This window comes from Pinus tabuliformis, chromosome 6 (genome assembly GCF_031772625.1).
Source record: "Pinus tabuliformis cultivar Carrire ecotype Pingquan chromosome 6, CPIR1, whole genome shotgun sequence".
NCBI classification, from domain to species: domain Eukaryota; kingdom Viridiplantae; phylum Streptophyta; class Pinopsida; order Pinales; family Pinaceae; genus Pinus; species Pinus tabuliformis.
Window position 1 is genome coordinate 1,708,944,375 of NC_142292.1, and position 13,712 is coordinate 1,708,958,086.

Genomic DNA, 13,712 nt, shown 5'->3' on the forward strand with positions numbered 1-13,712 from the left:
ACCTAATAGATGTTATTGCAGCCATTATGAGAGGGAATCAGACCTTCTTGATGATTCTGAGATAAGTATCAAACCCCTATGATCAAATACGCATTTATGATTTGTAGATTACATGTTCACGACGTGTTTGATGAAAAGTCTGTCATGGTTAGGCCTATATATGTCAGTTTTTGACTAAGTTTTGCATTAATGGCTTTGTCCTTGTGTCATTCATCATTCTAGAATGTTTTATCAAGCTCTCAGCAGAGGTTTGGATAGTAGCTCTCAAAAGGTGGCTCAAATTTTGGGGTCGCATACTCAAAATTGGAAAATCTAGATTGCAGTCGCTGGGATGCAGGCTTATCCATGCAATTGGAGGGTCATAGTCTTTGGCTTGTCCTTTTATGCAAATGAAATTGAGTACAGATCACTTAAAATGCAAGTATCTAAGGGTTTGGGCACTTGGAGTGGTTGTTTAGCTCCTGTGGGCCCTATAGCTCCTAAGGAAGGTCATTAAAGTTTCATTTTGTTGACTCCATTTCCTTAATGTGATCTAGGAAGTCAAGTCATGTCATAGTAACTCTTTCTCTCATGTTTACCCTAAATAAAAAGCAAATAATAAATTTATAATACTAATTTAGAATTTTGAATCCAAAATAAATGACAAGCTAATTTGTAATCAATACAGCGAAAATTTCGTTAAACCCATAATGATATTTGCTAGCTTTCTCCGTGTAAAAGATAGCATTCGTTTCCAATGTTCATCCATACATTAATAAGTTACTGATATCGTAAAACAAAGAAGTGCCAACCCAAATAGTACAGTAATTTAAGTTAAGAAACTTAGGCCAATTATAGACTACAATGGTGGATTAGAGACTAAGTGTCAACCCTACAAAAAAATTGATGCCGCAAAGAAGAATATGTTAAAGAAAATGTAAAACTAACGTCCGATTGCCTCCTTTGTGTTTGGAGGCTGAACCATAGCGAAGTTACAATGAGAACAATAACAGTCAAAGTTAGAGAAGCATTACTACTATTATTAAAGCCCACCTCCCTTTTTTCAACAACAATAGGAAAACCCCCCTTCATGCACGCAGTTAAGCTGTGAATGAGCTTTGGAGCTTCCGCAGTAGAATACTGAGTAGGCCGCCGCAATCTGAACATGGAAATCACAGTCACCGCAACATATTTCATCTGAGTAAATGCCATGTCTTTGCCCAGATAAGTCCGCGAGCCTCCATGGAAGACTGCAAACTTGAATGGACTCTGCGGGACAAAATGGTCATCCTCGTTCATCCTCCTTTCGAGCTTGAATTGCAAACAGTCGGCACCACACATGGCGTCCATTCTACGCATGGCATGTGGGTGATAAGTCACCTGATTGCCTTTGCCCACGAATGTGTTGGGATATTAATTCCAACTGCAGGCATTGTGGACAGCGACGACAAAACCGTGAAATAGCAGTTAATGCCAAAACCGCTCCTCCAAACCACTCGACACTCATCGGACCGCCTTTTGCTGTGAGGCAGTTTCCGTACGCTCGCCTCCGATGCAATCATTTTTGGACGCGTGGTCCTCTGTATACGTCAGCAGAACTGACATTTCAGACGCTAAAGTTCAGCGTGAAGTGGGCTCCCGATATTCATTCCAGCCATCCGATCACCTTCAAAGTTCTCCGCCATCCATCATTCAACCTGCATACGAGCCAACATTAAATATTTGCGTGGAGTAAAAACAAGTTTGGTTGACCGCCGAATTATCAGTGAATGAATTGACCACCATGCTGAGAATTAAATGGCATTCGAAAATAGTTGGTGAGGTTTTTAATTTTAATGTTTTTTATATAGCAAAAGTATGGGCATATGCATGTTACGTATTATTATTTTTATATGTCACATATCATATATAAGCTATGTTTTTTTATTGGTGTGTTGACCATTGTAAAATGAGGCGATAAAAAAAAAAAAAAGGGTCGCTGCAGCGAAAGTGTTGGTGTTGACTATTGTAAAATGTGAGTAGTGAAAGAAAACTAAAGTGCGCATAGCAGTGCAAGAGAGTGCGAAGGGTTAATGAAATAGAATGAAGACCAGCGTGTGAAGTAGGGCAGAATTTCTTATGAAGTTAATTTTTGTATGTGTGAACGCACAGCAGTGCCAAACAAAAACCTAGGTTGAAATGTAATTTTTGTTGGTTGCCCAAATGAAGGGAAAGAAGCAAGAGCGTAAGGTGTGAGTAAGATTTTTTTTTGTGAATGTAATGTGAAAATTTTACTGCATATGCAAAAATAGTTTTACAGCAATAATGTAAAAGGGGTTTTACAGCAGTAAAAGAAAAAGAGAATTTTACCTCGCAGTGTAAATTCTCAGGAGGAGATAGAGTAAATATTTTGTTGGCTAAATGTTTTTTTAGTAAATCCCTCTGAATGAAAGAGGATGAAGTTTGTATCAGGCATTATGTTTTTAATGAATACAAATATTTGTGTGGAAGTGTAATACTCTGTTCATAGAATTTTTTTTTTAAACTTCCGTGTGCAAAAGATCCTGTGGCAGAGTAACAGAGCATTGTCTCTATCTGTGTTCAGTCTGTTTGTTTTTGGGATTTTACCAGAAAAATCCCCAACAGTGGTATCAGAGCTAGTCCAGGCTCTTTGATGGTGACAGAGCAGGTTTAGGCTCTTTGAAGGTGTTAAAGAAGCTGAAGGAAAGATTCTTGTTGCAGAAGAGAAAGCTTCTCCAACAGAGTGAAGTCTCAGGCAAAAGAACCTATGTATTCCTCAAAGTTTATTTTCTGTGTTGCTGTTGAAGAAACAGTGAGTCATTTTAAAAACACAGTCAGGTATTTTAAACATATTTAAGAATGGCAAGGTCAAGGAAGAAAGTGTCCAAATCCCCTAAGGTTGTGTCTCCCTCTTCTATTAAAATAGAAAACAATCTATTTGAAAGAATTCTATTTGAGGTTCCAAGGTTCGATGGGAACTTTGATATATGGGAAATAAAAATGAGGACTTTCTTAAAGTCTGAAGGGATTGAAATTTGGGAATCAGTGATTGATGATAGCAAGAAGGATAAAGAATCCAAGGAGTATAATGCACAAGCAACAAAAATAATCTTGGATGGACTGCCTGATTCTGTAAAGAAGAATTTAGGAAAATATTCATCAGCAAAGGATATATGGGACAGACTTCATGACCTTCATGCAAAGGGAGCACTGACCATGACCATCAGTGAAGAAGAAAATTCTAAACCCATCATAGAAGCTGAATGTGAGAAGGTTGACCTCATTAAACTTCAAGTAAAAGAAGGGGATGAAGAGCTCGCCAAGCTTAAGAAGGAACTTGATGAAAGCAAGAGGAAACATTATGAAGAAGTCATATCCATGACAAATCAGTTGAATAGAGCAAAGAAGCAGGAAGACGCCTTGTCAAGTCAACTTGAACAAAGGCACAAGACAGTGAACAAACTTGTAGAAGAGATTGGACAGTACAAGGCAGAGGTTTCCTCCCTTAAGTCTGAACTACAAGAAGCCAGGAAGCAGGCACAAGAAGCTGAAAAGAAAATGGAGAGCAGTCAAGCAGAAATCTCCAAAATGAAGACAGATATCATATCTCTTAAAATAGTAGCAGCTGAAGCTACTCGTAGCAAGGAAGAAATTGAGGAACATCTTGCAAAGAAGAATAATGAGTGTGAAAGATTGGAAGAAGAGATTGTCCTCCTTAGGAAAAAGGTTGAAGGGATGAATAAAATCATGAAGAGCTCTCAAGCCTTGGATGACATGCTTAGCTATCACAGATCTCCATCTGATAAATCAGGACTCGGGTATGTAGGTGAACCCTCAAACAAGAATGAAGATGCTTTAAGCAAAGGAGATGTGAAGAAGCCAGAAAGAAATGGTGATGTTCCTAGTTTCAGCAAAGACAAGGAGAAATATCAAGGCTACAATAGAAGAAATCCTACTCCAAGCAGAAAACCAGCTCCAAGAAGAAATGTAGCTGATGTCAAAGAAGCAAGATGCAATGGTTATCATCAAAGGATCTCAAGGCAGAAAGACTTCAGAAGTACATCAAGGAAACCTCCATCTCCCAGGTACCAAAGTTCATTTTTTGGATATTGTTATTCTTGCTCAAACTTTGGTCATAAGGCAAAAGACTGTAGAGCATTTCATGGAGATAGATGTTATGGTCCTCGACAACCTCCAAGAAACAATTTTACAAGAAGAAATCATGAAATCTTATTCATGAAAAATGTAGAATGTTTCAAGTGTCATAACATTGGGCATATGGCACGTGATTGTAACTTAACATGGGCTCTTACACAAGCTAGACCCATGCAAAATAAGAAAGTTACACAAGCATGGAGAAGGAAGGAAATACAGTCTCAAAGCCGCTTGAGCTCCCTAGTTGATCTAAGTTTCTTTTAAGGAAACTTTGCTGAAAGAAAACAATGCATATAGTTAAGGGGGAACCTGTAATTATTGATCATTATTGCTAAACTATTTTAACAGTCATTCTTTGATGAAGATCTTGTTATAGGGGAGAGATATGGAATTAAATCTACCATAAAAGCATAGAAGAAAAGTCTGCATGGCATGGAGATTGCATGGAGGATGTATTGCAGCGCAGCAGAGCGCAAATGAAATCTTTTTGTTAATCCCTCTGGAATGTAATACGCAACGGTGTTGAAAAATGTAATGTTTTTGCTTTGTTTTTTATCACATATGCAATGCAATATGCACAGAAGTGCGGAGAAGGAAAAGGGGCAGCGTTGAAATGTGAAGTGCCGCAGCACGATAAGAAAAATGAGAAGCAGTAGAATGCATAGCAGTTCCGAAAAAAATTTCTTTATGAATTATATGCATTGTAATGCAAAGCAAGGAGACCCGCACAGCATTGCGAAGGCAGAACATAGAACAGGGGCAGCGTGGAAACTTTTGTGTGTGGAGCACATGGATTGTAATACACAGCAGAAGGAAATGTTTTGTATTGGCAATGAAAATGCAAAGCAGTGAGAGGAAAATGAGAAGAGGGCAAAACGCAGTAGAGCGTAAATGCCCAGTGTTTGAGAATGCAATGAAATTTTTCACACAACAGTGAAAAGGGTAATGCAAGTCTTGTTTTTGTTGTCGGAGAATATGTAGTAAAAACACACAGCAATGTGAATATGAAAAATGTAATGGGCAGCAGTGCATGTAAAAGAAATTTTTCTTTACAACAGTAAATGTAAATGCACTTTTTGTTGTTTGCATCTGAAATGCAAGTGAGACACAGCAACAGTGCGATTGTAATCAATGAAGGGGAGCAGGCAGCAGCGTGAAGTTTTGGTTGTTGTTCATTGTGAAAACAACAGGAAGGGAATGCGCAGTAGCGCAAGTGAAATGTAATGCAAAGAAAACACAACAGCATGAAATCTTTGCACGTGTTCTGTTAAAAAAAACAAAAGACAATACGCTGCAGTGCGTATGTGCTAAATGAATGTAAGAGACAGATTGAAGTGCCTCTGAAGAAGGCATGTTGGAGAATCCCTCTGTTAAGAGGAAGATCTGTTGTCTTTTGGTGAATCCTTCTGTCAAGAGGAAGCTAGTTTTCAGCATAGTGTGGTAAATCCCTCTGTCAAGAGGAAGATGCTTTTTAGCATACACTGGTGAATCCCTCTGTCATGAGGAAGGTGCTCTTCAGCACAGTCTCAGGTGAATCCCTCTATCAAGAGGAAGGTGCTCTTCAGCACAGTCTCAAGTGAATCCCTCTGTTAAGAGGAAGACTATTTTGTTGTTTGTGGAACTGCATCAGAAGCAGTGTTGGTGAATCCCTCTATGTGAGGAAGATATTTTTGTAACAGTAGTTGGTGAATCCCTCTATGTGAGGAAGATGTCTTTGTAACAGCAGTGTTAGTGAATCCCTCTATGTGAGGAAGTGTTTGGGTATGATTGAATGCCCAGCAGTTGAAATTAAAGGGGAGTGTTGGAATATTAATTCCAACTGCAGGCGTTGTGGACAGCGACGGCAAAACCGTGAAACAGCAGTTAATGCACCCAAAACCGCTCCCCCAAACCACGCGACACTCATCGGACCGCCTTTTGTTGTGAGGCAGTTTCCGTACGCTCGCCTCCGATGCAATCATTTTTGGGCGCGTGGTCCTCTGTATACGTCAGCAGAACTGACATTTCGGACGCTAAAGTTCAGCGTGAAGTGGGCTCCCGATATTCATTCCAGCCGTCTGATCGCCTTCAAAGTTCTCCGCCGTCCATCATTCAACCTGCATACGAGCCAACATTAAATATTTGCGTGGAGTAAAAACAAGTTTGGTTGAGCACCGAATTGTCAGTGAAGTTACGTATTATTTTTTTTATATGGCACATATCATATATAAGCTATGTTTTTTTATTGGTGTGTTGACCATTGTAAAATGAGGCGATAAAAAAAAGAAAAGGGTCGCTGCAGTGAAAGTGTTGGTGTTGACTATTGTAAAATGTGAGCAGTGAAAGAAAACTAAAGTGCGCACAACAGTGCAAGACAGTGCGAAGGGTTAATGAAATAGAATGAAGACCAGCGTGTGAAGTAGGGTAGAATTTCTTATGAAGTTAATTTTTGTATGTGTGAACGCACATCAGTGCCAAACAAAAACCCAGGTTGAAATGTAATTTTTGTTGGTTGCCCAAATGAAGGGAAAGAAGCAAGAGCGTATGGTGTGAGTAAGATTTTTTTTTGGTGAATGTAATGTGAAAATTTTACTGCATATGCAAAAATAGTTTATAGCAGTAATGTAAAAGGGGTTTTACAGCAGTAAAAGAAAAAGAGAATTTTACCCAGCAGTGTAAATTCTCAGGAGGAGAGTAAATATTTTGTTGGCTAAATGTTTATTTGGTAAATCCCTCTAAATGAAAGAGGATGAAGTTTGTATCAGGCATTATGTTTTTAATGAATACAAATATTTGTGTGGAAGTGTAATACTCTGTTCATAGATTTTTTTTTTTAAACTTCGATGTGCAAAAGATCCTGTGGCAGAGTAATAGAGCATTGTCTCTGTCTGTGTTCAGTCTGTTTGTTTTTGGGATTTTACCAGAAAAATCCCCAACAGAACGTCCTGTTGGGCAGAACATCATTGTGGAGGGCGTGTCTGGAGTCCAAGAGGACCGGCGGATAAAGTCTCATCGATTCACAGATTGAAGCATGTAGGGAATGCATGCTTTGCAGATCCTCGTATGAAAATACCAAGGGATTTCCTTCCCTTTTGGCTCCGGGTTTGATGGCCATGAGACGTGTTGTCTCTTTGTGTATTGCTTCTTCAACATGGGGATATGAGGTGAGGAGCCAGAAGAACCATGTTAGTGTAGCCGAGGTGGTGTCTCTACTGGCCAAAACGAAACTGATGATGGAGTCTCGAAGAAATTCTTCGGAACGATAGGCGTTTCGTTTTGGCAGATCTGCTTGTACATTGGTGAACCCCATGAATCTGGAGAGCAGATCCTATTTGCAGGGAGAGCCACTAGTGATCTCCTGTCTACGTTGTAGAATAACATCCATTGCGAATTGGTGTACGACCTCCACCACTTGTGAGAGGCGCCTTTCTGAGCTAACGTTAAGCATTCTCTTTATCTTCCACATCATCGAGATCGGCTCAGTGGACCTCCGAGTGCTCAGCTCCGTTGCGAAATCGAAAGCCTGCGACAATTCCGAGACAGGAAGGCTTCCATCAAGAAAAGCCAGATCGACCCCAAATGCAACTTTGCATATATTATCAAAGGCAAAACGCTGCAGAATATCTTGCAAATCCAAGCAGCTACCCCGCTCACTCGCCACCTCTAGAATTGGCAAGAGTTGATCCTTGACAGCCTCCACGACATGTAGAATGAAATTGCGGATAGAGTGGGTATTGAACTCGTAGTTGGCGACCTTCCACTGCAATTTCCAAGCGTCCCCATCAAAATTGAAGATACCCTTCCCCAACAGATCGTGGAGAATGGCCATGAAAGGCTCGCCCTTGGTATAATTGTCGAACCGTGTCTTCAGCATGTGCTCTACATTCTCGAGATTGGTCGTGACAAATGTTCGAATGCATCCGAGTCGCTCCACCATGATGGTCTACGTGGGGGATTCTGAAAGCATCTTGGTGTACCATTCTAATTGCCTTCTTCGATTCCTCCAAAATGCAAACAGCAAACCCACAACCGGATACCGTCTGGGTCCATTGACCACCATTCTGCATAATCTAAATCGTACGTTAATGTACAGAAATACCAAATAAAACACGAGTGGCAACAAAATCACCGATACAAAGAAGAAGAACATTAATATTAGATCCATCCTTTGGATCTACGAGGAGGGTAAAACTAAAGATTCCTCCATGAAGTTTGCACTCGCAACAAGAAGCTTCCGCTTTTATCACGATGGGCAGGATTAGGCGTTTTAAAAGCCGTGGTTTCTTAATCTAATCAAATCGACCAGCTCTACTTACGCTCTCGATTAGCTAAGCGAATATCACTATCTGAAATTGTATGTAGCACAGATTTCACGTGCGGCAATCTTTGAGAAGCGGTATGGCACCGTCACCCGTGTACATTCACTTTGCCATTGTCTAACTAACCGGAGGAATAGACAGAAAGTTATGGAAATTTCTATTATATTTAGAAAAATTTTGGTAAGGATTTTTTAAAACCTAAGTTATAGCTGTTAAAATTCAAAATTTTAGGGGTCTTACAGTGCCAAATCTATTTCACCATCAAAATATCAAAATAGTTTTGAATTTTTTTTTTCCATATTTCAACCAATTTTCACTGTCTAAACAATTCCTTCAGCTGAGTAGACGACACGGAGCAAGATTTCGACCATAAGCTTATTATAAACAGGGCACCGGGAAGCACGCATGCCCCTGCCTTGCCCGCTATCCACAAAACTTACAACCACCAAATATTGAAAAGTCCCTTGTGAGTGTTAAGAGTGAAGCCAAATTCACCTAGGATTCTAGATCCTTCTACACCACCATTAGTTTCTAGATCTTTCTAGATCTCCATACCACCATTAGTTTCTAGATCTTTCTAGATCTTAACACCGCCATTAGTTTCTAGATCATTCCAGATCTCCATCTGAATCACATACAAGATTCTAGATCCTTCTCCTGCCTCTATAAATTTGTAATTTCTCTAGCTAAGGAAGGCAAGCCAAGGTCTAGTCCTATTACATAATGCAAAGTGATTTCTGTTCTCCAGTGATTGTTTTATCTATTTCGTTGTTTCTTATTCCGTTGTTTCTGATTGAGTAATCTTGTTGTTTCTCCATTTGTCTGTCTCTGAGTATAAATTTGTTGTGTTTTATGTATGATCTAATGTAACAACTGGTATCGGAGCTAGGGTCGAATATCCACTGTGCAATCCGCATAGTGCCATCGCCTTACTCTGGCAGCATTCCTTAAAATGTTGGCTGCTACCCCTGGAGCTGTTGAAGGATTTTTCCAGGAAATAGCTGAGGAACGCTAGAACTAAACGACAGTTGTTATAAGAAAAACAAGGTTATGGATCTATGTTGAAATGTGTTGCTGGAGTTTGAAAAGTGGAGATCCGTGGAGATTGGAGTTGAAACGTGGTGTTTGTAAGTTTGTTTTTACATCATGCGTGGAGATCCGTGGAGTTTGGAGTTGAAACGTGGTGTTTGTAAGTTTGTTTTTACATCATGCTTGCAGGTATACGTCAAGGTTTTTTCTCAAACCAACATATGTATGTGTGAAATGTGAAAAGGTTAAAACATTTATTATGAAAATATATAATTATATGTTGGAATTTTGAAAAGTATATTTTAAAAGGAGTGAATTTTGAAAAGGGTATTTTAAAAGGAGGAAGGTCATTATTATTAAATTTTAAAGAGTAATAATTAAAGTTTTATTTTTAAGTGGAGTTTTTGCGTTTTGGGGGGTAAATTTGATTGAAAATGGAGACAACAGTTACAAATATGGAGAAGTTGAGAGGGGTTAATTTTGCCCTATGGAAATCACAAATGGAGGATATACTAATTTTAAAGGATCAATATTTGCCAACTGAGGGCACAACAAAGAAATCCTCATCAATGGCAAATGAAGAGTGGAATAAGCTAGATAGAAAGGTGATTGCAACAATCCACCAATATTTAGCAAAGAATGTTTATTTCAATGTGTCTAGAGAAAATACGGTAGAAGGATTATGGAAGAAGCTCCATGATCTATATGAGAAGAACGCGGCATCAAACAAAGTGTTCTTGATGAAGAAGCTTTATAATCTCAAAATGAAGGAGGGTGCTTCAGTTGTTGACCACTTGAATGCATTTAAGATTATTACTAATCAATTTGCCTTTGTTAAAATCATTTTAGATGATGAAATTAGATCTATTTTGCTAATATGTTCTATGCCAGACAGTTGGGAAAATTTAATTGTAGCTATGAGCACTTCAGCAACTACAGGGACCCTGAAGTTTGATGATGTCAACAGCAATTTAATGAATGAGGAGCTGCGATGCAAATCAATTGCGGAAAACCAAGGAGGAGAGGCTCTAGCTCTAGTTGATCGTGGTAATAGTATGGATCGAGGCCGGCAAGGGCGATCAAGATCAAGAGGCCAATCAAAATCAAGGAGAGGCAGAATCATCTACTTTTGTTGTGGTAAATCCGAGCACATGAAGAAAGAATGTCAATTCTGGAAGAAAGGAAAAAAGGATCAGAGACCGTCCAATACAAATCATAACTCATCTAGCACAAATGAAGGTGAGACTATTATTTTAGCCACAGATGGTGATGTGTTGTTTACTGTTTCAGTAGAGGATGCATGTATATGTACATTTACCAGTTGCTTTGATTGGATCCTTGACTCTGGGGCATCTCACCATGTAACCCCATGCAAATATAGTTTTGTTTCGTATAATCCTAGTGATTATGGTAGAGTGCATATGGGGAATAATCATTTTTGCAGTGTTGCTGGAGTGGGATATGTCCAGATTAAGATGAAAGATGGACAAGATATATTGTTGAAATAGGTCAGGCATGTACCAGAAATGTGCATGAGTTTAATCTCTATGGGATGACTGGATGATGAAGGCTATTCGACAATCTTTGGAAAAGGAGGCTGGAAAATTAGCAAAGGTGCATTGGTTGTGGCCAAAGGACCCAAGACAGGAACATTATACACATTGAAGACACTAATAGGAAAAGCAGATTTGGTTGCTGTCACAAAAGGAGGAAATTTAGCAGATCTGTGGCATAAGTGTTTGGGTCACATGAGCGACAAGGGCTTAAAAATCCTTGTTGGTAAAGATTTATTGCGAGGTTTGAAATCCTACAATCTTGATCTTTGTGAGCATTCTATATATGGTGGACAAAGAAGGGTTTCACTCCTTAGCAGTGGCCATGATAGAAAGAAAAATGTGTTAGAATTGGTACACTCAGATGTGTTTGGGCCTGTTAACAACAAATCATTAGGTGGAGCATCATATTTTGTAACATTTCTAGATGATGCATCCAGGAAGGTTTGGGCATATCCTATGAAAAATAAAAGCGAAATGTTTGGAATATTTCAAAAATTCCATGTCCCTGTTGAAAGAGAGACTAACAAATCGCTGAAGTGTTTAAGAACAGATAATGGTGGAGAGTATTGCTCAAACACATTTAAGGAATATTGTAATAGGTTTGGCATAAAGCATGAGAAGATTGTGCCTGGTACTCCTCAACAGAATGGTGTCATAGAAAGGATGAATCACACCATTATGGAAAAAGTGTGAAGTATGTTGTCCAATTCCAGTTTGGAGAAGAATTTTTGGGCTAAAGTAGTCAGGACTGCTTGCTAGCTCATAAATAGATCTCCAACTACAGCCTTGGATGGCAGTATCCCTGAAGAAGTTTGGATTGGTAAGAATCTGGATTATTCTCACTTGAAAATATTTGGATGTGAAGCATTCATACATATTCCCAAAGAAAATAGAACTAAGCTAGATCATAAATCTATGAAATGCATTTTTTGGGGATATGCGGATGAAGATTTTGGTTATCGTCTATGGGATCCAGTCAAACATAAAATTATTAGAAGGAAGGATGTTAAATTTAATGAGTCAGAAATGTTCAAGAGGACTGTAGGTGAGTTGAAGGTCAAGAAGGTTATTGACAGGTTTGAAGAGCAATAGGAAAACATACCACCAATACAAGAAAATGAAAAGCAGATTCAAGAGCATGAAGAACAACAAGTGGAAAATGATGAACAACAGCAAGAGGAATCTTGCAAGAACCTTTACAGGAGATTCAACCTGATAATGCACCACCATAGTTGGTTCACAGATCCTCTAGGCCTCATAAGCCTTCACAATTGTATCCTCCTCCAAACTATATTTTGTTGACTGATGAAGGTGAACCTAATTGTTTTCAAGAGGCTTGTAAAGTCGAGCACAATAAAGAATGGGAGAAAGCAATGGAAGAAGAAATGAACTCTTTGTAGGAATGTAAAACTTGGGAGTTGGTAAATCTCCCAAAAGGTAGAAAGGCTCTACAAAACAAATGGGTGTATAGGATTAAACATGAAGGTGATGAAAAGAAGGAGAGGTATAAAGCAAGGCTAGTGGTGAAAGGTTTTTCCCAAAAAGAAGGTATTCACTTCACTGAATTTTTTTCACCTATTGTTAAAATGTCATCCATTAGAGTCATTCTTGGTCTAGTTGCTACTTTAGACCTAGAATGTGAACAGTTAGATGTAAAAACTGCATTCCTTCATGGTGAATTGGAGGAAGAAATTTATATGGAGCAGCCAGAAGGCTTCATAGAAAAAGGAAAAGAAGGCCTTGTTTGTAGGTTGAAGAAGAGTCTCTATGGGTTGAAACAGGCACCTCGAAAATGGTACAAGAAATTTGATTCATTCATGTTGGAACATGGTTTTCAGAGGTTGGACGCTGACCATTGTGTCTATATCAAGAGATATAATCAAGGAAATTATATCATATTATTTTTATGTGGATGACATGTTGATTGTTGGGCATGATAAGAATAAGATCAATAGGTTGAAGAAAGATTTGGGTAGCATATTTGCAATGAAGGATTTGGGACCAACACAACAGATATTGGGCATGTGGATTATGCGTGACAAGAAAAACAAAAGGTTGTGGCTATCACAAGAAAAATATATCAAGGAGGTGCTTGACAAGTTTAATATGAAGGATGCCAAGCCAGTTGGTACACCCCTTGTGTTAACACCCAGGTTGTTCCCTATGACTCCCAAGGGAATACGGCCGGGGTAACCACTAACCAATCTTTGGATCACTGTTTCTAGCCAAACTGTGATCAGAGAGGGCTCTCTCTTTATGATTTGTAACTGTTTGTTATAGGGTTTTAGGCTAGCTATTATGCACTGTTTTTTGTTTGTGTTTGGTTGTTGAAATTCCTTTTAGGTTTCTAGTGAAGTGGTTTTCTGAGAGGTTGAGTACCATTGGGCAATGGAGTCTGTAGCTATATGTGTTTGAAATTTTGAGATGAAAGATGGGACTTACAGGGCCATTTGAGTGTTTAATAGAACAGATTTTTGATTAAAAGACTGGAAACAGGTAACACAAACAGTGAAAGCATTTAAGAATTTTCACTAGTTATTTATATGTTCCCAACAGATAGCTTTAAGAAGAGAAAACAGAGGTCTTAGGGGCAAAAGTTGAATCCCTGAGAATGACTGTTACAATAAAAACACAGTTTTGAATTGCAGCAATTAAGAATTACAATTCTGTTACTGTATATGAGGAAAACATATAT

General features: G+C 38.8%; 1 pseudogene; it reads right to left on the bottom strand.

The window, feature by feature from the left end:
- Positions 1 to 7,441: 7,441 nt before the first annotated feature.
- LOC149265577 (cytochrome P450 94B3 pseudogene) lies at positions 7,442 to 8,050 on the bottom strand (annotated as a pseudogene).
- Positions 8,051 to 13,712: the final 5,662 nt, after the last annotated feature.